We start from the raw sequence: 26138 nt of genomic DNA, 5'->3' as shown, positions 1-26138 counted from the left end.
GATGCCGAGGTTCTGGAAGCTATACTCCAGAAGTTATGGTGAACCTTCCAGAATATGGCCCAGAATCTTACAGCTGAGTTGAAGAAACAGAAACAAAAATTCGATGTTTACTGTAGTATATAATATTAGTGTGCCTACCAGACCTCCTTGGATCCCTTTGATTCTATTTTTGGGGCCCCAGGACTTGAAGGAGCTTTTGCTCCCAAGAGCCAGCACCTGAGTCTCCCCCTCTCCCCCTGCCCTCCCCCCCACCCCCACCCCCACCCCCACAAAGGATTGGCCTGGCAGAGTCTGGGAATTTCCTCTCCTCTAAGCCAGTGACTGATGAATTTGGGAATTTGAAAGCTCTATGCCTCTTGTCTTGGGGTCAGGACAGGGCTGAGGTGCAAATTACACTCCAGAGATCCCCAAGGAGGGATAAACTTGATGCAATTATCTCCAAAACTTTGCCTGAAGCCATGTCCTTATTTGGTGTTCTCCTTCATTTATTTATTTTTTTTTATTTTTTAAAAAATTTTGCCTGCTTTTCTGACTTTCTCAGAAGTTTGCCCTTGGGATTATTTCATTCGCAAATCACCTGTACGAGGCTCCCTGTCTCAGAGTCTGATGTGGGGGCAGTTGATCTATGAATGCGACATAGTGACCTATGAGACACTTATGAATCTCATCAGTAAATGGTCACTTGAATTTGGAAGTGAAGCCTCATGTCTTTTAAACAAGTAAGTCTTTGCTAGAAAGAAAACCAACACAGATTACTTAATGAGGGACACAGTAGTGCAATCAGCAAACATCTGTCTTTCTAATAAAGTAAGTCGGGGGACTTGGGTGACAGTCCTTACTGCCCACCCGAACATAGCAGAAACACTTAACAGCTGGTTTGCCATTAGGCTTTCCAAGTGTGCTTTCTTACGAGAATGACAAAATTCATACACTCACAATACATGAAAAATATCCAAAAGACCAATGAAAGCGGATGGTAATTCACACATGTTCTTTTTCTTTACTGATAATTTTGTTGGTCCCTTGCAACGAATTTGCTGTACGAGGTTGCTAGGATTGCCACAGCAAAGTATCATAGACTGGGGGGCTTAAACAGCAGACATTTATTTTCCCGTAGTTCTGGAGGCTGGGAGCCCACGATCAATATGGCGGAAGGTTTGGTTTCTCTCAAGGCTTTGCTCTTTGGCTTGTAAACGGCCACCTTCTCCCTCTGTGTGCATGTCCCTGGTGTCTGTGTGCCCAAACTTCCTTTTCTTTCTGGGACATCAGTCAGATTGGATTATGGCCCACCCTAATTGACTCATTTCATCACTCTTTAAAAGGCCCTACCTTCAAATATATTCACATTCTGCGCTACCGCGGTTAGGACTTCAACATATAAATTTTGGGGGGGGAGGACACAGTTAATCCCATAGCAGTTGCATATGGCTTAAGAATTTCAGTGTGAAATATTTGTTTGAATGAAAGATAGTTTAATCAGAGGAAAGTATTGCTTATTATTTACATAGATAAAACTGGAGTTTCGTTTAACGCTATGTAGTTATTTTACTTTGTTCTTAAATCATCTTTTGTTATATAGTACTTATTTTGATAATAGAAAAGTTGGGGCCACTTTTATGGGATTTAAGAAGGGATTTGAGTCACCTGCTGGGGATACAGCCATCCTTATTATTACATTACATTAGTCCCCAAGAAGAAATCAGAAACAGGCTGGCTGGCAATCGAAATCTTACAATGTGGTAAAGAGCATAATTTTGTAATTTACCGTAGGGTTGATTTACTACCAACTAATCTTATATCTGTTCTTGTCCAATATACAACTAAAGTCTCTTTTCAAAAGAAAGAGAAAGCTCGTGAAAGGCAGTTTGGAAAGACTGTTGTCACCCTACACCTGTAGGAACATAGAGCTGTGATACTCATTCATGCGTGACATTTGGGGGTCACCCCAGTGATCAAGCGCCCTCAACCGTGCCAAACCAATGGCAGAAGGCAAGCTAGACACGGAATGGGCTGTGGTCTAGATAAGCCACTAATATTACCCACAGCAGTGACCCGCTACAGCGGTGACCAGAGCCATCATCCGGAATTTCCTTCCTTATTGGGTCATGTAAATGTTTTAACTTCCTTCTTTTTTGACTCTTTCCACCGAGTTTGCATGTGCATCAGTGACATCTGACTTTGTAATTTGTGTGTGGTTTGCAACATATCAGAACAAGCTTGCTATAGCACGGAGGGGAGAAAAAAGGAATAGATGTCAGTTAGGGGCCTAAGGACTGGAGCTTGGATAGAGTGGAGAGACTTTGATGGCTTGGTTTGGGAAGTAGAGTGTTTTCCGTTGTATGAAGGCAAACTGGTTTTCTGTTAGGCAGAAGCCCTTTGCGTTGTGTTTTGTTTTGGTTTTCGTTTTGAATTGCAGTTCTGGGAAATGATGAGGTGGGTTGTGGTAGGCACGTGTCTCTTATTCGGGCTACTTTTAAGTCTAAGAGCCTTATTTGTTGAGAGAATGTCTGCCCTGGGGTCCTTGTGGGACAGCAAGTGTGCCTAAGCTCTGCTTCCCCAAGCGAAAGAGTCAGGTACTCTTAGAGGTCATGGCCAGGACACCTGCGTGGCTCAGTTGGTGAAGCTCCCTACTTCCGCGCAGGTCAGGATTTCGCAGTCTGTGAGTTCGAGCCCTGCATCGTGCTCTGTGTTGAGAGCTGGGGGCCTGGAGCCTGCATCAGATTCTGTGTCTCCCTCTCTTTCTGCCCGCCCCCCCCCCACCCTGCTCCCACTCCGTCTCTCTTTCTCTCTCTCCCTCTCTCAAAAATAAACAAACATTAAAAAAATTTATAAAAACAAAAAAGTCATGGCAGTGGGGGAGTGGGCAGATGATGGAGGGGTCAGCCTATAAGACACTTGCCACCAGGCTTTTGAACAGTTGGGAGAACAGGTGGGGGTTTCACCGCTTTGAGGTGACAATTGGCTGTGGTCAGATGACACCGGTGTCCTCAGTTGGTGTACCAGTGGTGGAGGCCCAACCTAAGTTCATCCTGTGGTTTGCACTTACCTGTCTTTTCCAGGCCCGGTCTCCCTTGGTTCAACCCTTTTGCTGTTATCTGATCTTCTTATGAATTTTGGGAGTTGTCCCAAAGCCCTCCGCATAATTCCTTTTTCTGTGAGTTAGCCAAATTCTTTTGCAATGAATTCCAACGAATAAACTTTCTACACTCATCCTTTTATCTTTCCCACCTATATCTCCAAACTGAATTCTTGCACCTGAGCCTAGAAATCGTTCCCTTCCTGCCTTTCCTGGAATTTTCTCACTCTGGGTGTCCTCCTTCCCATACTCAGCAGCAAACCTACCACTAACCAACACCCCCCTACCAGCACCTTCCTCTGCCTTTTTGGCCTCAGATTCCTCTGTCTTGGCTACTTCCTCCACCTTGTTTACAGCCCTGCTGGGACCTCTTCTTCCTTATTCATAAATTTCCCTATTCATCATGCTGTAAAACACCTAAGGCACCTGTTCCAAAGTGTGATGATGTTGGTTAACTACGGCTATGCCCCAAGGTTCAGCCCGAGGCTGGCTGCTTATCTTTCTCTTAAAACACCACCTGAAAGTATCCATTCAGTCTCACCAAGATGCCTCTCTGACCCTGGAGCCAATATCTCCCCTGTGTGCCTCAACATACCCACCATCCTTTTTAAAAACGTTGACTGTATCATTCTTACCCTGATCCCTCTGCTCTAAAGCCCCCAAAACACCCCTGAGACGCGTCTATGTCTAACACCCACCAAGCTTCATCCTCAACCTGCCTTGTCTCTGTTCCTTCCTTTCCGTTTCTCAATCACTTCCTCCCTTCAGACCATCTTCACCTGACATCCAGGTCCTTTCCAAGACAACTATCTTTCTCCTGATGACTTTTGCTCTGATCTTTCTTATACACATGCAATAAAGCTTCACGATCAAAAATATGAGGAACATTATTGCATATTTAATAATTGGGAACTCCTTTGGCTTGAGGTGACACACTGTCCTTTTTCAAGTTGTGTTCAGCCTAGATTAATCGGCGAGATGCTGATCACTGAGCACCAAATGTGAATTGATTGTCTCTCTGATAGGACTGATGAGGTATTGTGGAGGGATTTTTTTGGAAGATAAGGAGGTGAACATTTTGTACTATACAGGACTTTGTCATAGAGTATGCTGCCTGTCTCTGTCTCAAAAATAAATAAACATTAAAAAACAAAATTTAGACCTGATAGAACCTTTAAAAAATTTAGATCAACTCCTTCAATAAAAAAGAAAACTGAGGGGGGCCTGGGTGGCTCAGTCGGTTGGGCGTCCGACTTCGGCTCAGGTCATGATCTCCCGGTCCGTGAGTTCGAGCCCCACGTCGGGCTCTGTGCTGACCGCTCAGAGCCTGGAGCCTGTTTCGGATTCTGTGTCTCCCTCTCTCTCTGACCCTCCCCTGTTCATGCTCTGTCTCTCTCTGTCTCAAAAATAAATAAACGTTAAAAAAAAAAAGAAAAGAAAAGAAAACTGAAACAGAGGAAGGTGACGGCACTGGTCAGGGACAGAACTCGAGTTTAATTCCCCACCACTCAAATCCCAAAACTCACATTCCATTTTTTTTCTTAATTGTGGCAAAAAAACACATAGCATGAAATTTGCAATTATTTTTCAGCTTGCCGTTTTGTATTGTTAACTGGATTCACATAGTTGAGCAAGCGGTTTTTAGAAATTTTCAACTTGCGAATCTGAAACCCTCTACCCAGTGAACAACTCATTTCCTCCTGCCCCTGAGTCCCTGGCAGTCACAGCACTACTTTCTGTTTCTATGAGTTTGACTACTTTAGATATCTCATGTAAGGGGAATCACATAGGTGACTCGGTCGGCTGAACGTCCCACTTTAGTTCAAGTTGAACTGTGCCTCCGGTTCATCGCTGTCAGTGTGGAACCCGCTTCGGACCCTGTCTCCCTTTTTCTCTGCCCTTTCCCCTCTCACGCTGTCTCTCTCTCTCAAAAAAAAAAAGCGGGGGGGGGGGGGAGGAGATCAGACAATATCTGGTGAGTGTGCGTGTGTGGCTTATTTTACGCAGGGTAATAACCTCAAACTTCACCCATATTGTAGCACGTGACAGAATTTCCTTCTTTCTTTCTTTTTAAAGAAGAATATTACATTTTCTTTACTCTTTCCTGTGACAGTTTCTGAACCCATTCATCTGTTGATAGACATTTGGATTCCTTTCTCTTGTTGGCTACTGGGAATACTGCCGGGATGAACACAGATGGGCAGATGCTTCTTTCGGATGCTGATTTCAACTTTGGGGGGGACGTATACTCAGAGGTGGGATGACTGGGTCATATAGTGATTCTCTGTTTAATTTTTTTTTATTTTTTTTTAACGTTTATTTATTTTTGAGACCGAGAGAGACAGAGCATGAACAGGGGAGGGTCAGAGAGAGGTAGACACAGAATCTGAAACAGGCTCCAGGCACAGAGCCTGATGCGGGGCTCGAACTCAGGAGCTGTGAGATCATGACCTGAGCCGAAGTTGGACCCTCAACCGACTGAGCCACCCAGGCGCCCCTCTGTTTAATTTTTTGAGGAACCTCGCAGCTGTTTTCCATAGCAGCTGTGCTATTTTACATTCTCATCAACTGGGTTAAAACGTCTTCACGTCCCTTCCCAGCATCGTCCGCTCCAGCGGCATCTTTTGTGAAAAGAAGGGTCACGTGAGGCCGCAAACTTCACAGTTGTCTCATTTTAAGACATGGCCACGGTCTTCATCAACCACCACCCTGATCAGCCAGCAGCCATCAATACTGAAGCAAAACGCTTCCACTAACAAGGAGATTACAGCTCGCTAGAAGCTCAGACGATGGATGGCATTTTTTAGCCAGAATGTATTTTTTAATTAAGCATTGTTTAATTTGTACTTTTTTTTTTTTTTTTTTTTATAGATAATGCCATTGCACACTGACTAGACTACAGTATAGTATAAACAACTTTTATGTGCACTGGGAAACCAGAAAAAGATTATTTCACTTGCTTTCTGGCCGTACATATTTGCATTATTATGGTGCAATAATAATGGTCTGGAACCGAACCCGCAGTATCTCCGAGGTATGCTTGTATTAAATGAATGCATATGAACGAATGCGGTAACACACGCACTTGGTCTTGAATAGACTGAAGCCTGCTGGTCATTCTCCGACTGTACTGTGCCCTCTAGTGGCTGTCACTTGTATCAGCAGTCAGCGGGACAGATAAATGGGAAGAGTTGGGGGGAAGGAGCGATCCCCCTCCCCCCCCCCCCCCCCCCGCCCTCCCCGCTTTGCCTTCCATGAGGACAGCTCTCCCTGGGCCCAGGGGGCACCACTTACCCCCTTGTCCCTCCAGAGAGGCCCAAGGAAGGGAATGGCTTCCCCTACTCTTAGCATCTGGGAGTCTCCACCTGCTTTTTCCTCGCCATCTCCCTTCATTACAGGCCTCATCTTGTACCAATTGGGATGAGGTACTTCCTGTTGGAATCTTGTCTGATCCATCGGGCGACTCTCCCTCTGGGTCTCTACGAGTTAGCTGTATTTTGCATATATACAAATTGTGTGAGCATGATCTCACTGAACATTTTTAGAAATTTTGCAACTTTATTTTATTTTTATTTTGTTAAAATTTTTAAAATGTTTATTTATTTTTGAGAGAGAGAGACAGAACACAAGCAGGGGAGGAACAGAGAAAGAGGGAGACACAGAATCTGAAGCAGGCTCCAGGCTCTGAGCTGTCAGCACAGAGCCCAGTGCAGGGCTCGGATCCACGAACCGTGAGATCATGATCTGAGCCAAAGTCAGATGCTCAACCGACTGAGCCACCCAGGCACCTCTTTATTTCCATTTTATAAAAATGTTTATTTATTTTGAGAGAGAGGGGGCTGGGGGAGAGAGAGCCAGCAGAGGAGGGGCAAAGAGGGAGAGAGAAACCCAAGCAGGCTCCCACCGTCAACACAGAGACTAATGCAGGGCTCGATCTCATGAACAGTGAGATCATGATCTGAGCCAAAAATCAGGAGTCGGAGGCTCAACTGACTGAGCCGCCCAGGTGCCCCGGCACATTGTGGGGTACATGTGTGTTTGTTTGCCCTCAAGGGGAAAACTTTTATTTTAACTGCATAAAATTTAGAAATGTCTAAACAACAAACACTGTATCAAACAAAAGAAAACAGTTTTAAAAATACAACAACATGAGAAAAAAATTGTTTGGAAAATTTAAGCTCTCCTAAATTAATCTATGAGTTTAAGGCTAGTCTAATAAAAATATTATGAAGTTGGAATAGGGTGGTAGTGTTTAGTTGTTGTTTTTTTAAATTTTTTTTAACCAAAATTTATTCAGGTAAATATTAAATTGTCTGCACAGACTTCTTTCTTTTTAATTTCTTTATTTTTAATGTTTTTATTTATTTCTGAGAGAAAGCAGGGGAGGGGCAGAGAGAGGAGGAGGAGAGAGAATCCCAAGCAGGCCCCACACTGTGAGCAGAGCCCAATGCTGGGCTTGAATTCATCACCCATGAGATCGTGCTCTGAGCTGAGGTAGCCACCCACGTGCCCCTACTTGTGCAAGATTTCTAATTCACGTGTTTCAAAATGGCATACAGAAATGCTCATGCCGTATAAAACTGCTCTTTATTGTTTTAAATGTTTGTATCCGTGACAAAATTCAAAAATTGTTACAGTAATTGTGGATCTTTTACTTAAATCAAAATAGGATACAGGGGCACCTATGGGTTAAGCTACTGACTCGATTTCAGCTCAGGTCATGATCTCAAGGTTAGCGAGTTCGAGTCCCGCTTCAGGTGAGCCCCGCTTCTCTCCCTCTCTCTCTCTCTCTCTCTCTCCTCTCTCTCTCTCTCTCTCTGCCCCTTATGGGATTTTCTCCCCACCCCCCCCCCCGCCACTCTCTCTCTGTCCTTTGCTCCCTTGTACTCTCTCTCTTTCTAAAAAAAGAAAAATACTATCGGAAAATAATAATGCTAAGTCTACTTGAACAAAAGCAATCGTAGTAGTAATTAAATAACAGTATCGAAACCAAAAAGAGATGAGTCAAAATGACTTTATAAAGGCAGAAAACACATGCGGACGTAGTGCTGGGGCTGTGGGAGTTCAGGACCCGGCCGCCTCGAGCTCAGCCAAACCTGCGGGTGTCCCCGGATGCCTGGGTCCCCATGGCCCGACTCTTGTCCTTCCTAGGGGTGCTGACGATGCAGGGGATCCCCTGGGGACACTGCTGGGCCTCTGGGGGCTCCCGGTGGAGCAGCAGGAGCCCAGGGGCCGCTCGGGAAAGGCTGGAAGTTGGACTCTGCGTTGGCCAGCAGGTGCCTGCTGTGATCGTTTTCCTTCCTAAGCGCCTGGAGGTGTCTCTGTGTCAGCACAACTGCCTTCCAGCTTTCTTGAACGATTTTCTTACGGAAGAGGGTCCCCTTTCGACAGTAGGAGGCGTTTCCCTCCAGTTCTCTGCCCATGTCTTCGGCCATCGTCTTGTGTAACTTTCGAATCTGAGACACGGACTTCATGTTTCTACCCGTGGTGCAAAGTTTCTTCTCGATTTCAAAGCAGCGCGTTTCCTCCTCAGACAGTTTTCTCTGGAGTCGCCTGAGGTTCTCTGGATACAATTTGGGCAGAATTTGAAGCTTCAGCTTCAGCTGCTGAATCTCACTCTCAAGCTGCGAATTTCCCTGCCGCAAAGAGGCTTCCTCAGCTTGCAGGCTTATTATTTGTCTTGTGAGCTCTTCCTTCGTTCGCTTTTCTTCCCACAATTGTCTGGCTATTTCCCGACTCTTCGCTTCCGCACTTTGAAGGGACCCGTTGAAATCAGCATCCTCAGCGACACCCTTCGGATCAGCCTCTGACCATCTCTGAGCATCTCCTGCTTCCTTCTTTCGCTCGACTTCCCCGGGGACGTGACCCAAGTGAGCTCCGAGGAGATCGGGCCAGGGGCTGGTCTTCGGCAGGTTTCCAGTCCTTGATGCGAATCGGCTGGCTGTCGCTTTCAGAGCCCGCTCCATCCGTGTGCGCCACGGCTCCGCCTTTCTTTCTCCTGCTCCTTGTCCCCCGCGTCTCTGCTTCCGTCTCGCAATTTCTTGGGCAAGCGGTTCTGGACCTTCTGGAACGTGGGAGTTTGCATTCAAATCATCCATTAGTTTCTTCTGAAGTTGTTCTCCCTCCTTCTCTGACGCTTTGAACGCGGGGGTGTCACCAGTCACTTGGGGAAGCTCAGGAGGCTGGCGCTTCTGAGCCTTTTCCAGAAAGTCAACGGGGTCCTGGAGTGACAGCCTACTGCGGTTTGTATTTATGGCTGACAGGCACAAGGTTTGTGATGGGAGAGGACTGGCCTCCGCCCCAGGCCGCCCTAGGGCATCGTCAGCTTGGGTCATGGGTCCCACACTCCCACTGAGCGTTCCACAGACTTCAGTGTGGGCAGAACACCTTTTGCCTAGTGCCTTGACGCTTCCTAAGATGCGTCGTCTCTTCACTGTCAAAAATAGCACCGCCATACACACCAGGATCTCCCAGGGGAACTCATGGGGACCGGGGACGTGTCTCCAGCCTTCAGAAATCGCCGGCAGAGCATCCCGCAGGTGCTCCAGGACCAGCTGGGAAGTGGATCCGATGGGGCAGCAGGCCCACCATGGCCACGGAGGGCTCCGTAGCTCTGCCTCCGAGGGCCGGGGTCCCGTGGGTCTCCGCTGATGGCTCAGAACCCTGGGGAGTGCTCCGTCTCTAAGGTAAACAGGTGCCTGACAACCGGAGCAGGTCAGTTGGGCCGGGGGAGGGGGAGGCCAGCCAGCTTCTGGAAGACAGTTCCCCTTAACTTTGCTCCGAAATAGAAAGCGGTCTCGCTTACACAGGCACTAGGGGGGTTGGAAATGGCTGATTGCAACCGGGAGCCCAGCCACTCTAGGCCAGTGTGGCCCGACAGCAAACCTAGGCCAGGCCATGACCCTTTCTGTGCACGTGATCAAGTCAGGGCCGTGGTCTGGGCCCTGTCCCCGAGTGAGGCTCACTCTCCTGATTGAAAGCTTCCTTCTGATGTAGGGAAGCCTGGAGCTACTCACAAAAGTCCCAGGGATCTGTCTCCTCTGAGCCTCCTCTCCTTTGTGTGAGGTCACCTTTGGCAGGCAGGGGCCCAGGAGTGAAGGGTCTCCCCAAACGCATCAACTAAGAGACCTGGATTCCAATCCTAATAAGTCTGGAGAAATCAGTTGGAACTGGCAGCATGTTACAATTTCATGAGTTTTCTGTGGAGCCAGCGTGTCCCCGTTCAATCCAGGAAGGGATTCATCCTGCTCTGAGGGTCATCACAGAGGTCCATGTGGTCTATCTTGGGCCCATGCTCCCCGGGGTGGCCCCCAGGAGTGTCTCCAGCCCCTGAAGTCCTCTTCAGACGTGGGCCTCTGGGCAGGGGGCGGGTCCTTCTTTGGGCTCCTTTGCCAGTTTTTATTTCATCAAAGCACATCTCACTCTGCTGGCGTCTCTCTGGCAGGCTCAGTGCAGAGCCTCCTTGTCCATCCCCTGGGACCCCTTCACGAGCAACCTGTCATCAGTCCCTTTGCTGAGAGGGGGACAAGAGAGCTGTCTGCTGAGGCCACGCGAGGAGTGGGGGGGGTGGTCCTGAGAGCTCTGGGGCTCAGACTACAGAAGTTCCATGGATGGAAAGGACCTAGGATCCAACCAGACCTGGTGGCAATGAGAGGAGGCAGCCAAACCCTTGCAAAAAGAGTTGTTTCTTTTCTTCTCGTCATTAGATGATTTTTTTCAGATCAGTTTCCGATTTACAGAAAACTGGAGGAGAAAGTAGACAGAATACACATGTTGTACTAAAATTTCTCCTGTGTCCTATTGGTATAAAACCTAGCTGCTGAATTTTCCCCCCGAGGCCTTTATTGAGATACAATTTACATAACATGCAATTCATCCATTTTAAAAGTACAATTCCATGAATTTTAGCCTTTATAAAGAATTATACAACCACCACAACGAGCTTGGTTTTTTAAATACTTTTTTAGATATTTTATTCAATTTTGAGAGAGAGAGAGAGCAGGGGAGGGGCAGAGAGAGAGGGAGGCAAGGAATCTGAAGAAGGCTCCGGGCTCTGAGTTGTCAGCACAGAGCCCGACGCGGGGCTCGAACTCATGAACTGTGAGATCATGACCTGAGCTGAAGTCGGATGCTCAGCTGACTCAGCCACCCAGGCGCCCCCATCAAACCCACCTCTGAAGGTATATCCACTCATCCATCGATGGACATTTGGGCTCTTTTCATACTTTGTCTATTGTCAATAACACTGCAATAAACTTTGGGGTGCATGTGCCCCTTTGACACAGCACACCTGTGTGTCCCTTGGATAGATACCTAGTAGTGTAATTGCTGGGTCATAGAGTAGCCTCTACGTTTAATTTTTTGAGGAACCTCCATACCGTTTTCCAGAAATTCATCCCTGTCTTGATAAGCTCTCTCATGTTTTTAAAACTTAAACAAACAAACAAAACAAAAACAACTTTCTCAGGCTTTTTCATGTGTTTGCAATTTGAGTGTATGTTTGAATGCTCAAGTGCACACAGCCAGAAACAGAGTCACCTTCTGGTGTCTTTTTTTTTTTTTTTTTTTAAGTTTATCTATTTATTTTGAGAGAGAGAGAGAGAGAGAGAGAGAGAGAAGAGCGAGCAGGGGAGTACCAGAGAGAGGATCCCAAGCAGGTTCTGTGCTTAGAACCCAAAGCGGGGCTCAAACCCTTGAACCATGAGACCATGATCTGAGCCGAAATCAAGAGTCAGCCGCTTAACCAATTGAGCCATCCAGGCACCCCTCCCTCTAGCGTCTTGTTTTGCCCCATGGCTTGAATTTAAGATTTATGATTGTTTTCTCAGGGGAATGGGCATCACGGAGCAGGCTGGATCCCAGAATGTGCCTGATGGTTTGCTGTGTGTCCGTGACCCTCAGTCCCGGTGCTTCTGTAGGTACAGCCGCCTTGGCTTGAAATGGCTCCCAGTCTGTAGGCTGGGTCAGACTCTGTGGCCCCACAGAAGTCCGCATGGACATCTCTCCTCTGTCTGGTACACTTGCTGAAGGGTCTTGCTGGCCAGTCCCTAAAGAAGAGGTTTTATGATTGAGGTGGACTATTTTGGAAATAGAACCTTGGCTTCGCTTCTTCTGATGGGCTGACTCTTCCAAAACCGGATATGTTTTGTCTGTTTCCAAAATAAATACCATTATTTCTCCAACAAAACTAAGAATGGACTCTTACTAGAGGAGCACAGCAGCGGCGGGGAGGCACCTGGGTGGCTCAGTTGGTTGAGCATCTGACTTAAGCTCAGGCCACCATTTCATGGTTCTTGAGTTTGAGCCCCACGTCTGGTTCAAGGAAGCAAGTGCGGTCTTGTCTGTTTCATTCACTGCCAGTGCCCCACAGAGCCTACCTAGCACAATGGCAACCTTTGTTCGGGACCTAGTCAGGAATTCTCTAGAGCAGCCGATTTTCCTCCCTAAAACTGTGCGATGATGAACAAAATAACAAAATGGCATTCATGAAAATCCTGAGAATGACCTGATGTTAGGAGAGATATGGGTTCACATCTCTGCTGTTGCCCCTTTGACTCATCATATCTTTCTCCAGCTTTTCTTTCCTTATCTGTGGAATGAATGTCTCAGATTTATGGTGAGATAATGAGGCCCTTAGGCATAATGCCTGGCATATAGGATAAGTTCCATGTATACTGGCTTTGTCCATTTCTATTTTTTATAATACTCCAGCCTTTTAAAAAATTATTTTATTATTTGATTTGATTTTATTCTATTTATTTTATTTTGGTGGGGAAGAGGGGCGGAGGGAGAGAGAGGGAGAGAGAGAGAATCTCAAGCAGGCTCCACAGCCAGTACAGAGCCGGACATGGGGCTCGATCCCACAACGCTGGGATACTGACCTGAGCGGAAACCGAGAGTCAAACGCTCAACCGACTGGGCCCCCAAGTCACCCCAGGTTTTGTCCGTTTCTATTCTGTGATTTGAAAAATAGCCACGAGAATACTTCCCTGGTTGTATTATGGATTGAAAAAACATGTAAAATATCTCCTTAAGCTATTTTACTATAAATTGATGTTGATCAATTTAGACCAAACTAGATTGGAAAAAACCAAAAAACCAAAAAACCAAAAACAAACAACCTTCAACTAAAATGGGCTTGTTGTTGGTCTGTAAGCACAGCGGTATGGAAGAAATAGGGGCCAGAATCCAATGAGAAAAAAAAAAAGGAGGGAGTGCTTTATTCTCACACAGCTATATAGACTTATCTAAGGTAAACCCCTAGGGCAGCGCTTCTCAAACTTGACTTTGCAACCCGGAACACCTTGTTAAAATACAGATTGCTGTCAACACACCATAGCTGCCCCCCCCCCCCACCTCACCACTGCCATTTCTGATTCTAGGAATTTTCACTTCAAATAAGATGATAGTAATGCTGTAATGCTGGTCCTAGGACCACACTTTTCGAACCATGGCCACGGAGGTGGTTCTTAACCTTGACTGTACCTTGAGATCCACTTTGGAAGCTTTAAAAAATACTGATGCCTGGGCTCAACCCCCCAGAAGCTCTGATTTCATTGGTCTGGGTGGGATACCTGTCAGGATTTTTAAAAGTTTTTCAGGTGCTTTTAATACGCAAAAGTTGGGGCACCCGGAGGGGCTCAAGTCCTTTGACTTCGGCTCAGGTCACGATCTCCGGTTTGTGAGTTCAAGCCCCACATCTGTCAGCTCTGTGCTGACAGATCCCGCTTTGGATCCTCTACGCCTCTCTCTCTCTCTGCCCCTTCCCTGCTTGCACTCTCTCAAAATAAATAAACGTTAAAAAAATATATAATGTGCAAAATTAATCCCTGTGCTAGGTGCTAAGAATATGGATATAAATCAGACAGAAGGAGGAAGATTACCACACTGATAACTAATGAAGTGGCAAGCATAGCAATGAGCATATTTACAGAGAACTGCTAAGGGCTGTGTGTGGAGGGTAATGAGGTTTAAGTGAGGAAAGTCTTCATTAAGAAACTGGAACTCAGCTTTGAAGAATGAGCATTTTTTTATGGGCAGGGATTCGGGGGAAGAACATTTCAGGGAGAGGCCTGGAGTTGGGAGTGGACACAGGATGTGTTCACAGGTGTTCTCAGGTAGCCAGAGCCTGGTGTAGGTGCTCCGTAAGGAGGTGGGAGAAGATTCCAGAAGGAAAGCAATGCTGATGGGTTTGACCACCAGCCACATCAAGAGATAGGAAGACCTACCTGAGAAATATTCTCTAGGTAGAAGAATCTCGACCTTGAGGTTCAATCTGGAATATTCTGCAGGTTCAAGACACCAGAACGCCAGAGAATAGTAGGAAAAGCAAGACACCAGCTTCCTTCTCGGTGGCTAACTCCCAAACTCCTGATTTGATTTTCCAGGGAAAAGGAGGATGCCTGTGTTTTCATTATGAGTCGACCTGTTTTGGATTTTGGAAATGTGGGTAGAAGAGTTAATGCAGAGAAAGAAGAGACCAGACAGGAGAAACAGGAAGCCCGGAGATACCCTGATTGGTAAGACACCAAAGAGTGAATTAAAATTAAAGCTGTAAGAACATGTTTCCAGCCTGCCTCCTGCTGGTGCTCCATTGAAAGCCAGCCCCCCCACCGCCCCCCCCACCCCTGCCCCAGAAGGCCAAAAGCCATATCCCATGGCCTGCACTGCCACCTGCTGGTAGAAATTCTGAAAAAAAAAGAATTTTGAAACAATTCTGAAATCTCCGCCTGCATTTTATCCTCCGCCTTTGCAGAAAAGCTAGGTGTCTATGCCTTGGATGCCAGCAGGCCGTCCTCATGCTGGGCTAGCAGCTCACTGCTCTGGTCTTTACATTTCAGACTGGCTTTTAAAGGATCACTTTTCATGAATATTAGAAGGTACTCTTTTCTCCTACGCTTTTACATCTCTGAAGTCCCAAAGCATCTCGGAATTAATCACCAGTTTGACCGGCAGATTGTTTTTGCCTTTGTGATACACACGAAGGAGCATCTCACAATCGATATCACCTTCTACTTGGAGAAAATATGGCAAAACACTCGTTTTGTATATATCAGAGGCGTGGCCTGATGGAAAAGGCATGCCTTAAAATTTTTTTTTTTTACTGTTTATTTTTGAGAGAGAGAGAGTGAGAGAGTAAGTGCACAGGCAGCAAAGGGGCAGAGAGAGAGGGAGACAGAGAATCCCAGGCAGGGGACAACGTGGGGCTCAATCCCACACACCGGGAGATCATGACCCGAGCTGAAATCAAGAGTCAGAGGCTTAACCAACTGAGCCACCCAGGAGCCCCAAGGCATGACTGTTTGAATGTGAAAGGTATACTGTCACCTTAAATCTCTAATACCCCTTCTTTCTTCTAGTTGGGATCTCCATTATTTACTAGTTATTTGGTTTGGGGCAAGTTAATGATCTGAGTCTCGATTTCTTCATCCTTAATACCATGTATCTTATACGGTTTTGTGGGGTTAAATAACATTATACATAAAGTCCTTGAATGGTTCCTACCTAGCACATTAAAGTACGCGGCAAATAACTATTATCATTTCCAAATTAAAGTCTCAAAACCTGATAGCCGCTCTGCTAATACCCGAGTGAAAAGCATCTGGCCCCAAACACCCTTCATTCTAGAATGTGCCGTCGAATCCCAAATGCAATCTGTGCGGTTTAATCCTCGGAATTTATGAGGACTGCTGCTGAGGGGCTTGCTTTTTGTTGATAACAAAGGCAGGAGAATTCAGATGGAGGCTATGGGGGCAGTTATTTTAAACGCACCTATTTGGATGTTTAAAGTCTTAAGCAGAACCCAGCTATCTCCGCCTGCTATAATTCAAAACCTCCTGTCACCAAACGGCATCTTCCTTTATGCCCTTAAAGCTAGCCAGCCCGACTTCTGCTTTATTTTGATAAACCTGGAAGTGCAGAGCCCAGCCTTTTAAGTAAAACTGCTTTTCCAGTGCTTAAGGCAGCAGAACATAAGTGAAACGGCAAATAACAATGATAACAGGTAATGCTATCTATCGCTGCCGGCTGGATGCCTTGTGTAGCTCTCCTGAGCAATCACAGGATAAAATAAAGCCCCGTGTTGAAGGGCAGAGCATAAGCAGCTGGGTCTCGAAGCCTCAGTTAGCTCTGCAGGGAGGCAGCTCCGAGGGGCACCCCAATGGGGATAGAGCTTATAAAGATGTCTCTGAGCAACCTTTCATGTTTGCCTAGTGGCCGCCCCTTAAGCTCCCTCATATCCCTTCTTTCTTAAATGATATGAAATTGTACAGTCCAAGTTCTTAGCACAAATCCCAAGGAGGTTCTCCCTCTCTTCCCGGACGAAGAACGTAACGTAACACCATTGCGTTTCTGTGGGTTGCGTTGCGAGAAGGCGTTGAAGGGCAGAAAATGGGGATCTTGAAAAACTCCTCCTGCCCAGGCCCTCCTCTCTACGTCCCTCTGTGCCTCCTCCTGGCTGTTCTGTTTTTATCTTCACAGCTCTCTAACTTAAGCAGCAAGCTCGTCGTATACCTTGGGGACCCAGGTGGTTTAAGAATCTTGCTGCCCTGTGGAGCGCCTGGGTGGCTCAGTCGGTTAAGCGTCCGACTCTCGGTTGTGGCTCAGGTCATGATCTTACGGCTTCGTGGGTTTGAGCCCTGCGTCGGGCTCTGTGCTGGCAACATGGAACCTGCCTGGGATTCTCTGTCTCTCTCTTTCTTTGGCCCACCCCCACTCGCACTGTCTCCGTCTCTCTCAAAATAAATAAAAACTAAAAAAAAAAAAAAAAAAAAAATGACTCTTGCTGTATGTGATAATGTCATGGTTTGAACCCAGTTGGGTGTGACAACCACCTGTGGGTTTTGTTTTGTTTTGTTTTTCTGGGAGACTCCCTGGCCTCTGCACGTTTCCCACCCCAAGCAGAAACTACACTTCCATCCCTATCTGCCCTCTCTCGCAGGCATTTTTGCAGATAGAGTATGTGTGTATATTACTCGTATATTAAGTCCGTGAACATCTGCTCATTTATTTATGGCCCAGAACAGCCTGTAGAGATAAAACCATCGGGTCCATTTGTAAATGAGAAATTAGACCCCCAAGAAGTGTAGTATTTGGTCCAAGGTTATAGACAGCCTGTACAAAGTGAAGTTTACATCCTAGCCCAGATTTGACGATGACAAGCCCCATGTGTTGCCAGTAAGACAGAATATCCTAATTTTGTATACTTAAAAAGGAGGCGAGAACACATATTTTCTAGCAATATCATAGTTTGGTGGCCAAAATGGCTCATGGTTGGAGGTTTCCTTAGGTTCCATGATAAACACGGCGGATCGGTGAGTCCCTTTTCACCCAACTTTACGTAGGTGTGTTGGTGAATTCATTACATCTCTCTGAAAGTTTTCTTCACCTGCGTAAAAAGCTATAAAATCTTGGATTGAGTGCTCCGTGAGCTTTTGAGGGGACGGCTCACAGATCTCTGTGGTCTTGGGTAATTCTATCGTCACCTGCTCTGGTAATGAAATCATAGAAACCAAAGGAAAGGCATTTACCATACGGCCCTGGCCAGGGCTGCTGTGTCATCAGAAGGGGGAGAGGAGGCGTGTCACCGCAGTCTTTCTGCAGGTGACGGGGGTGCATCTTGCACTTACACTGTGTGAAGTGCAGGCAAGTGCGGTAAAAGTGAACGTGAAATGGCCCTGGATGACCTCCTACCACCACGGGCGTCAACGGAGAGGCCCGCGGTGTCGTGGGAAGGGCTGGAGGGAGGCTGGACAGAGACGTGGCATGGAATTCCACTGGGATCAAGATGTGGGATGTGTCACCCTTTGCACCCTCTCTGCTCATGGGTGGAAGCAGGCTAATGGTTCCGACCCTGCGGGACGGTCGTGAGGGTTGAAGTGAGTTAATGCTTGAGCGAGCTCGAAAGATGTTCTCCAGAACAATCCCATTTATCACCCCTACCACAGAGAAGAGGAGATAGAGGCAGAGAGAGCAGGAGAGAGAGAGAGAGATCCCTACAGGATGCCATGCAACTCCTGAGTCTTGAAGCCAAATGTTCATGCCCTTTCCCTGGCTCCAGGCCTATTTGAAATGCCCCCATCGGGGCATCTGGGTGGCTGAGTCTGTTGAACGTCTGACTCTTGGTTGCAGCTCAGGTCATGTTCTCGTGGCTTGGGAGTTTGAGCCCCCCATCGAGCTCTGAGCAACAGTGAGGAACCTGCTTGGAATTCTCTCTTTCCCACTCTCTCTGCCTCTCCCCCACTCACTCTCTCTGTTTCCCTCTCAAAAGAAATAAATAAACTTAACAGAAAGAAAGAAAGAACGAAAGAAAGAAAGAAAGAAATGCCCCCATCAATCATTTGATGCTCTTGGCTCTCCTGGAACATTCTGACTCATAATGAGGTTTTCTGAGCAGACCTGATTCTTGGGATGTAGCAGGTGGCCAGTGCTGGTCACGTTGCCAGGACAAGTGACAATTGCAAGCGAGTACGTTGGCTTTTGAGTTTATGTTTCGGCATCTTTTGAGTATGGCAAGCGTGAAAGACATCTGTAGCCTCTGTATCGCCAGTAAAGCTTATAACACCCTGTGGTTGAACCAAAAACCCGAAGGCTGTTCCAAGGAGAGCCACACTGAGCTCTTCTCTGTACGTTTCAGATGTCGGAAACAAAAATAATATTTTTCTTGTGCACTTGGTGCATACGCGATCATTCCACTGGCATTTCACACGCGAAAATGAGCTAGAGACAATGGCCGGAGATGACGACCGTGTTTTTGTCTGTTTGTCTGAGAAATATCCTTTTATTTGCATTATGTTTGATAAAGATTTGTAAATATGAGCTAATATTCAGGCAAGCGATGCAAATCCTTCGCGGAAGAAGGCAGTGTAACTATGTGTAAATAGTGTAATATATTTAGGTAATGGTTTCTGTTGTCCAGCATCGTGTGATTTTTTGATCCAGGTATGGGCACACATACATTTTATGTATTTTTACCTAGTATCATAATCTTTTATATACAGTTAACCCCGAACAGCACAGGTTTGAATTGTAAGGGTCTACTTACACGCAGATCTTTTTTGATAAGTACAACACTGTAAATGTTCCCTTCTCTATACTTTTTTAAATGTTTATTTATTTTGAGAGAAAGTGTGTGAACAAGCAGGGCAGAGAGAGAGAGAGAGAGAGAGAGAGAACCCCAAGCAAGCTGTGCACTGTCAGCGCAGAGCCCAACATGGGGCTCAAACTCAGAAACTATGAGATCATGACCTGAGCCAAAATGAAGCGTTGGATGCTTAACCAGCTGAGCCACCCAGGCACCCCTCCTTATAATTTTTAAATAACATTTTATTTTCTCTAGTTCATTTTATTGTTAAGAATACAGTATATTAAGGGGTGCCTGGGTGGTTCAGTCGATTAAGCATCCGACTTCGGCTCGGGTCATGATCTCGCGGTCTGTGAGTTCGAGCCCCGCGTCGGGCTCTGTGCTGACAGCTCGGAGCCTGGGGCCTGTTTCGGATTCTGGGTCTCCCTCTCTCTCTGTTCCTCCCCTGCTCATGCTCTGTCTCTGTCTGTGTCTCAATAATAAGTAAATGTTAAAAAAAATTAAGAATACAGTATATAATATGTATAATGGATATAAAAATATGCGTGGATTGACTGTTTATACTACCAGTAAGTATTCTACTCAGTCGTAGGCTATTTGTAAGTTAAGTTTCTGGGGAGTCAAATATTATGGTTTTTGCAAATTTTTGAAAACTTTTGACACCATGGACACATGGCCGGGGTACTTCCATCCATCTTTAATTTAGGTCTTTCAGTCTTTATCTGAAATCTGTTGTTGACTTGCCTTCTTCGTGTTTTCCCTAGTCTCCGTCCCTCCGGCCGTTGTGCTCTGAAGCGTCTTGTTATGTTTCTATGCCAGCGTCTGATTTTTGACTGTGTGGGCATCAACGCCCCTAACTCCTGGGCTGTTCAAGGGTCAACTGTATGTGTATCCACACATATATGTGTACATGTCTTTGTACACACACCTACACACACATGCACCTGGACCAAAGGCAACACTTAGGTACAGATGAGCCTTGTTATCGGACTTACAACAGAAAGAAAAACCCAGACAAAATTGCCCTGGGCCTTCTTTTAAATGGACTGTGTGAGATCCTGGGAAGGATCCTCAGAGATTTCTGCAGGAAAGATGAACCAAGTGGCAGATCCTTGTAATAAGATCTGCTGAGATCTGGGGACCCCTGAGCAGCATGGCCGTAGGACCCGAGAGGTTGTGCTCCCCGATACCAAGATGCCCCGTGGTGGCTGAGTGGGCCAGCGGCCCCGTGGTTCCAAAGCTGGGGCTTCTAGAAGCACAGAGGCATCGTTGAATCCAGGAGTCCCCCTTGGAGGTGAACAGCGCTCTGCTTCTGCTCTCTTTGTCCCAGAGGGAGACTAGATCATCCCCCCCTTTGACAAATGGGGACTCCAAAAGTCATACCTGCGTCACAGAACGCTGGCATAGAAACATAACAAGACACTTCGGAGCACAACGGCCAGAGGGACGAAGTCTAGGGAAAACATGAAGAAGGCAAGTCAACAACACTTCAGAAAAAGACTGAAAGACCTAAATTAAAGATGGATGTTAGTACCCTGGCCATGTGTCCATGGTGTCAAAAGTTTTCAAGAATTTGCAAAAACCAAGTTATTTTAAGCACCAACAGCTAAGACGATGGTTTCTTCTCCCCTAGAGCAATCAGCCTGCTTTCTGGGTCCGGGACTGAGAGAGTTCCCGGGACACAGGACTTTGAGCACTAAACTGGGCAAAATCCCTGGCAAAATGGGACGAGTGGGGTCATTCTGTTTGCCAATCTTCCTCCTCTTCCCACATCTCTCTCATCAGAAGGCACTGGAAAAAATACAGGGCTTTTGGGATCTGGCAAAGGAGAGGTTGGATAAGGGATGCATTTCATTTGGGCCTGGCGGGTCGTATGCCTGTGGTTTGTAACCATTTCGAAAAATGTTTAATATTTATTTCTTTTTGAGTACAAAGGGGAGAGACAGAGCTTGAGCAGGAGAGGGGCAGAGAGAGAGAGACAGAAGCCAAAGCAGGCTCCAGGCTGTCAGCACAGAGCTCGACGTAGGGCTTGAACCCACGAACCGTGAGATCATGACCTGAGCTGAAGTTGGACGCTTAACCGACTGAGCCACCCAGGCGCCCGTGTGATCACTGTGTGTTACTTATTGGTTCGTGCTGCAGAGTGGGGGCAGCCTCTGGGATGCTAGCCAGGCATCACACCCTACCCAGCATGCTCTCACCAAGACACAGGACCTCGGCTGGTACCACATCCTAACCACGTCCTACTGCGCCCAGAGCCAGGGGAACCAAGGTAGCAGAGGAGGAACAAGGTTTGGAATGTATGGGGCCAGAAATCAGTGGGTGGAAAGTTCCTCCGGTGATCAAACGTATACAATGGATGATGGAAGATGGAATTCTCACTGACGTTCAGTCAAAATGGAAGTTTTCTCAAGAATCAACTCCAGAATACAGCATACGCCGTTACGAAGGCATCGTGTATTTTTTTTTTCTTTCTTTCTAGGAATCGAGTGAAATGTGGTTTTTCAGATTTCCTGTTTGAAAGGTACAGTTGTGCGCAGTGGTTTTAGAGTGAATGCGTTTGTGTCTGAACTCGTGTAGGTTATACATCGCAACCACCAACAATAAAACAATTTTCGATCAACTCCCGTGAAGGGAAAGGGCCAACTTTTCATTTTCTCTATGGAAAATGTTACACAATTGCAATTATATAGTGAGGTGATCAAAGAATATGAAGCCAAAAGATGAGGGGAAATAAACCACTGTAGACATGAATTAAGCAGCACTTTAGTAAAAAATATTTTGTGCCATCTTTCTGGATTAGGGAGATATTTGAGATATTTGTCAACATGTTATATTTTTTTATTCTGTTTTGATTTCTTCTCATGCTTTGGACAGATATTCACTTTTGTACCAAAAATTTGCATTTATGTTTGCATTTTTCAAAAAAGTCTTTTAATATACATAAAATTACATGAATTTTATTCCTCATCCCTGGAAAAAATATACCAAAATCCCCTAAGAATAGATAGTCTATATGTATTAAAAGTGGTGAAGTCCTTAGGCAATATGGAATGCTACAAAGCGTTAAAAAAAAGAGAGATAAGCAAATTTCACTCTATAAATATGAAATAAAAGCTTTTGTGCGATAAATGATGACTTCAGTAGAGTCCATAGAAAATTATAAGTTTGGAAAAATATGTTTGCAACCCAGGTAGCAGAGAGAGTGTTAATATTTAAACTATACAAGATCTTAAAATTGATAAGAGAATGCACAGTCCACCTGAAAAAAAAGCATGTAATATGAAGAGGCAGCCTTTATTTTAAGTACACGTATTAGGCCAGAGAGCCCATTGTAGCAGTAAATTTAGCTTTAATATCATACAGACCCCGAAGTCTGAAAACCGTAAGTTAGAGAATGGTATTATATTAACCTAAAGAACCCATTCACATGGGAATATGAAACACACATCTAAATAACTCATGGGTTGGGGTGTCTGGGTGGTTCAGTTGGTTAAGCGTCCGACTTCAGCTCAGGTCATGATCTCACACTCTGTGAGTTCGAGCCCCGTGTCGGACTCTGTGTTGACAGCTCAGAGCCAAGAGCTTGCTTCAGATTCTGTCTCTCTCTCTCTCTCTCTCTCTCTCTCTGCCCCTCCCTGCTCATGCTCTCTCTTTCTCTTAAACATACATAAAAACATTTTAAAAAATTTAAATAACTTATGGGTCAAAAATTTTATCATGGAAATTAAGCAATTATTGAGAATTGGACAATAGTAAGACTACCTCATGTCAAAAGTTGTGGGAATACCCCTAAAGCTATCGCCTTACATGTCTATATGGGAAAAGTAGGTTAAATGAGCTCAGTGTCCACCTCAAGAAAATTTTTAATAAGGATACTGTACCTGAAGAAGTCAGAAGGAGGAAAAAATACGTAAACACAAATTAATAAAATAGAACACAAAGATAATCACTCAAAAATCAAAGGTGTTTGCTTCCTCTGCATTAGTTAATAAAATGGAGCAAGAAAATAAAGAAACGGCATTAATAAATATTAGGAACTAAAGAGAGGGGCACAATTAGAGATATAATGCAGATAATGGTAAGGGAAAACCAAGAATGAATTTATGCCAACTAATTAAAAACTGTGATAAATGGATCATGTTCTAGAAATTATTCATTTCTGGTTATATTTATCTAATTTTCTAATTGCACATAAAAGTTATCAAAAAAGTATTTCAAAAAGAACCAGAAACCAGAATTGATGTTTAGCCATTACATTTTTTTTGTTTTTAATCAGGAAATCTAAGTCTATTCCCTGAATTGACTACTGGGTCCGATGTTTTAGGAGCTAATTTTTGCAAAAATGAAGAAATACAGTATCCCCATCTTATACATAATATTTCAGATAGTAGAAGAAATGAAGGGAGCCTCCTTAGCTCACTTTCTGAAGTCAATACTGACTTTGACTTTGGACTGAAAAAAGAACAGCACAAAATTTATTATGCAATCTGTCTCATGAATGTAAACTTAGAAATCCTGAATAAATATTAGCAAACAGAAGTTGTCACTTTATTATTTTTAAAGCCATTATGATCAAGGTGGACTTCTCATGAGAATTCAGGGATGATTTAAGATGAGAAAAAAAACCTATAAATGCAATTCATCACCAACACTAATTTAAAGGATACGAACTTTCTAATATACCCAAATGTATACAAAACAAGCATTTGTTAAAATCCATTGCCCATTCAAGATCTGCATACATCACATGCACATACACACATGTAAAGTGTAGAAAGCAAACCTTAACTTATAAAGATTACCTAATTCAATGCTATAAACAACTTTATGTTTAATAGTGAAATGTAGAGCCATCATTTTGCAAGTCAGAAACAAGGCAAAGATGAGGCTAGCAGGAGTAGGAAATAATAGAAATTATCTGACAAATGATGTTCTAGACTTCCACGGAGGGGAAACAAACTTTACTGAATAATGCAGAGTAACGACATAAAGCCAGTTCTTGGATTGGAAGATATGCTTTCATAAAGATGTCAATTAGTTTCAAATTAATATATAAATCCGAAGTAATTCTAATTAAAATCCTTTCCGTTTTGGGGAGAACTTGAAATGCTCATTCTTCAGTGTATATGGAAAGCACAAGGCAAAAAAAAAAAAAGAAAGCCCACATAATTCTGAATTCGAACAAGGGAAAGAGCCTCTCCCCACCAGACATACGTATTTATTATAAAATGATACCAATTAAGAGATTGTGTACCAGTGCATGGTACACAAAAAGCAAATTCAGGAAATATCATTTCCTGACACCATTTATGTCAAGCACAAAATATACAAAAATAACGATATATGCATATGGAAGAAAATGTGCAATGAAAATATAAAAACGTTGATGAAAATGTCAAATATCAAATTTCAGAATTGTAGCTCTGTAGAGGTACAGACCCCAGAGGTTACAGCTGTAATGTAATGTCTTATTAAAAAAAAACAAAAATTGTTACACCCTGGTGGCTCAGTTAACCAAGTGCCGACTTCGGCTCAGGTCAAGATCTTGTGGCTCGTGAGTTTTAGCCTTGGGTCAGGCTCTGTGCTGACAGCTCAGAGCCTGGAACCTGCTTCAGATCCTGTGTCTCCCTCTGTCTCTCTGCTCCTCCCCTCCTCACACTCTCTCTCTTTCTCTCTCAAAAATTAAATAAACATTAAAAAAAAAACAAAAAAAAATTAAAAATAAAAAAAAAATTCAAAAATTCTTGGGACTTCCAGGTGGCTCAGTTTGTCAAGCATCCAACTCTTGATATCAGTTCAGGTCATGATCTCACAGTTCATGAGATCAAGCTCCGGAGGGGGCTCTGTGCTGACAGCATGAGCCTGCTTGGGATTCTCTCTCTCCCTGTCTCTCTGCCACTTTCCCAATCACACACTCACTCTCTCTGTGTGTCAAAATAAATAAATAAACGTAAAAAAAAAAAAAAAAAAAAAAAAGCAATGGGTTGGTTATACTCCAATGGCCAAAGCAAACATTAAATTATTTGTAAGGACTATAGAACCATCTCTCCTCCTCCCCCACCCCTGAAATTGTTAGTGACTTCGACTACACCCAGTCCAGTTCCATTTTATTTCTGGATCTTCCCACTTCTCCCAAGCCAACAATAAAAGCTTTACACAAAAAAAATTACTTTTTTTGTTATTAACGAGATATGCTTTTTAAAAAAGGTTTATTTATTTATTTTGAGAGCAAGAGAGTGAGCAGGGGGAGGGGCAGAGAGAAAGAAAGAGAGAATCCCAAGCTGAGCCTGCGCTGTCAGCGTAGAGTCCAATGAGGGGTTCGGTCTCACGAATCGTGAAATCACGACGCAAGCCGAAATCAAGAGTTGGACGCTTAACCGGCGGAGTCATCCAGCCGTCCCAAACAAGATACGGTTTTTATACATGGAGTGAGGTTACTCATTTTTGTAGTTCCAAGACCTCAGCCTGTACCCCGAGTATATTCTAAAGAAAATGGTAATTTTTAACATTTTTTGAAATCTGGATTGTTTGAGTTCGCAAGTGTTAAGTTGAAGGGCAAAGAAAAGGCCCAGTGGTTTTTCATATGCTCTAGTTGTCCTATGAGTCCTCTGGGTCTTAGGAATTTACAGAAAGTTACAAGAGTACCTGCCATCTTGATGTAAATTTCTGGTGTTCCAGTTGCAAAAGCAAGTGAATGTTCTCAGCAGTTGTGACTTCAAAACTCCCTGGGAAATAGAATTCTATTTACCTTGTAAGGCTCTGGATCAAAAATCTGCCTGGGGGAAGTGGTGACTTTCTATCCTTTGAAAGTCATTTGAGTTCTGTTTTCTGCCTATGTAGTCAGTCCTTCCCTTCCCATGGTGATAAAACTCAGCTTACCTTTAGTGTGGGTTTCCGAGGTGTAAGTACCAAATTTCAAGCTGCTTGCTTCTGCCTTTGCTCACTCTGGCTCACTCCCACCCAGCAAGCATTTATTTC

The 26138-nt window shown here is 44.8% G+C and overlaps 1 long non-coding RNA gene across 1 annotated transcript in view; it reads right to left on the bottom strand.

The window, feature by feature from the left end:
• LOC132668744 (uncharacterized) overlaps positions 1-25532 on the bottom strand; it is a 324417-nt gene extending 298885 nt beyond the window's left edge. The window contains exon 1 of the long non-coding RNA XR_014137781.1: positions 25508-25532. This is a non-coding gene — a long non-coding RNA (uncharacterized LOC132668744). The remainder of the gene's footprint in view (positions 1-25507) is intronic.
• Positions 25533-26138: the final 606 nt, after the last annotated feature.

Source organism: Panthera onca, chromosome B3, assembly GCF_046562875.1.
Source record: "Panthera onca isolate mPanOnc1 chromosome B3, mPanOnc1 haplotype 2, whole genome shotgun sequence".
In the NCBI taxonomy this organism is placed as follows: Eukaryota; Metazoa; Chordata; class Mammalia; order Carnivora; family Felidae; genus Panthera; species Panthera onca.
The sequence above is the reverse complement of the archived record's forward strand: the minus strand, read 5'-3'. Positions and strand labels throughout refer to the sequence as shown.